The 2,561-nt window shown below is 38.7% G+C and overlaps 1 pseudogene; it reads left to right on the top strand.

The window, feature by feature from the left end:
- Window positions 1-518: 518 nt before the first annotated feature.
- Window positions 519-1,236, top strand: LOC138986798 (proteasome subunit beta type-6 pseudogene; annotated as a pseudogene).
- The last annotated feature ends 1,325 nt before the right edge of the window (window positions 1,237-2,561 follow it).

Genomic DNA, 2,561 nt, shown 5'->3' with positions numbered 1-2,561 from the left:
GTTCAGCCTTGTGAAGGGGTGATAGTACCCACCTTTTACTGGAGTTAATTTAAACTCACAGATTATGACTTTCCAAAGTTCCTGCAAAATGCTAAATTGGAGATCTGAAATTTAACCGAAGTTTGCTTGACTAAAGGTTATGCTGATAACTAATAACTTATATACTGAAAACATAAACAGAAGAAAGGCCACATTAAAAGACTGTTACAAAGTATTTTAGCAACTATCATTTTTGGTATTTCAATAAAGAATATTTTGCGTGTGGTCTGAAATGTCAGGAACAATTTTTCTTCTGATTTTACTGTCCAGGGCTAGGAAAGACTTACATCACCAAGTTCCTCCAGAGAGTTTTTAAAGTATGGATTGGCCACTGATTCTCTGTTTCTCCAACTAAAACAGCAAAACTTAGACACTGTTTTACAGGGTATAAGATGTATGACCAGCTGCTTCCTAGGTGGCTATAGTTTGTAGCTTTAAAATAACTACAGTTAAGAATAAGTGACTCAGGGAGGAGGAAGATGGCAGCCACCTTAGTAGCAGCTCGGGGAACCAGGCTGGCACCAGCCTGGGGGCCTGAGGCTATTGCCCCTGACTGGGAGAACTGGGAAATTTCCACAGGGACCACTATCATGGCCATGCAATTTGATGCGGGTGGGTACTAAGAGTTGACTCCAAAACAACCACTGGGTCATACATTGCCAATAGAGTGACTGACAAGCTGACCCCTTTTCATGACCATATTTTCTGCTGCTACTCAGGCTCAGCAGCTGATACCAAGCAGTAACTGATGCAGTCACTTATCATCTTAGTTTCCACAACATTGAGCTGAATGAGCCTCCACTGGTGCACACAGTGGCCAGCCTCTTTAAGGAGATGTGTTATTGATACCGAGAAGACCTGATGGCAGGAATCATCATTGCCAGCTGGGACCCCCAAGAAGGGGGACAGGTGTACTCAGTGCCCATGGTGGGTATGATGGTATGACAGCCCTTTGCCACTGGGGCCTCCAGGAGCTCCTATATCTATGGCTATGTGGATGCTACCTACCGGGAAGGCATGACCAAAGAAGAATGCCTGAAGTTCACTGCCAATGCTCTCACTTTGGCAATAGAGCAGGATGGCTCTAGTTGAGGGGTGATCCTCCTGGCAGCCATTGCAGAACCAGGAGTAGAGCAGCAGGTACCTCTGGGAGACCATATTCCCAAATTCACTGTTGCCACTTTTTCACCTCTCTGAATCCTGAGATCCTAAGATACAATGAGACACCCCATACATACCCCATTCAAAATTCAATAAACAGTTCATTAGTGAGGAAAAAAAAAGGAATAAGTGACTCAATAAATTTTTGTGTCTGTCTGTATATTCGTAAGTATAGATATGATCAAAGAACGTTCCTGTCATTCTTTGAAATCATCTGAGCTTAATTTTGGCTAGTTGATGCTTCTCTACCAAATTATGATAAAATACATTATGTCCAATTGGAGGTAATACTGACATTGACTTTTAAAATCTGACTACCCCCCCCCCTTTTTAAAAATAGGTATCAGTATTATTTGCAGCTGAAGAAAGATATCTTGGAAGGAAACATTCCTTGTACATTAGAACAAGCAATTCAGCTTGCAGGCTTAGCTGTTCAAGGTAAAGAATGGCAATTGATAATGTGATAGATCAATCAGATAAAAATGCATGTTAAAAAAAAAACAGCAAGGAATTCATAAGGTAACTGACTATAGAAAGTAACTACTATAGAATAGTTTTCTGTGTTAGTGGAATATTATTTCTGTTAAGCCCTAAGGAGCTTCCTTGTGGAGGAGAAATGGGTTTGAATTACTTGAATGAAATATGAGACTTCTGGAAGGCTAAGCATGTTATCACCTCAGCAGAGCACAGACCAACAGTAGAGAGGAAACACACACATATGCAAGCATGCACACACACACACACACACACACAGAGCATTTAATATGTCATGTATTCCTCTAGTGCCAGGACTTGATCTGCTGCTAGCTCATATTTTCAGAAGAAAGATCAGCCAAACAGTGGGGTTGATAAGGTTACATTTGCTTATACTTCAAGCATATGTCATTGGTTTGGTTTCTGAAATAGTTGACCCAGATTATAGAACATTGCCAGTCATAATATTATTAGATAGTTTTGTGTTTCACAAGTATTTTTGAGTTGTTTGTCATTTGTCATATGTTTAATCCATATGTGTTTACATGTGTAATATACTTTGAAAAGACTTCTAATGGCACATTATTTCAAATGATAAATGGCATTTAATCGTGGAAATTGAAATTTAATGGAAAAATCATTAATAGAATTCCTTCAGATGTTAGCAGACATGGAGATATAATATATATCCTTACTAGATGAAAAAAATGCCCAGTACTCATGAAGCCATATTTCTTTTCAAAGTACTTTGAATCTTCTTAAGTGTTATCATTGGCTTTAAGAGTTAGTTTTTCATAAGGTTTTTGCTGAACTCTCATTTTCTTTTAACAATTAAAAATTTCTAAACAAATACATCTCACTGTAACATATTCAGATGATCTAATTCC

Source organism: Bos mutus, unplaced genomic scaffold (genome assembly GCF_027580195.1).
Source record: "Bos mutus isolate GX-2022 unplaced genomic scaffold, NWIPB_WYAK_1.1 CTG163, whole genome shotgun sequence".
NCBI lineage: Eukaryota > Metazoa > Chordata > Mammalia > Artiodactyla > Bovidae > Bos > Bos mutus.
This window is presented reverse-complemented; position numbering and strand designations above follow the sequence as displayed.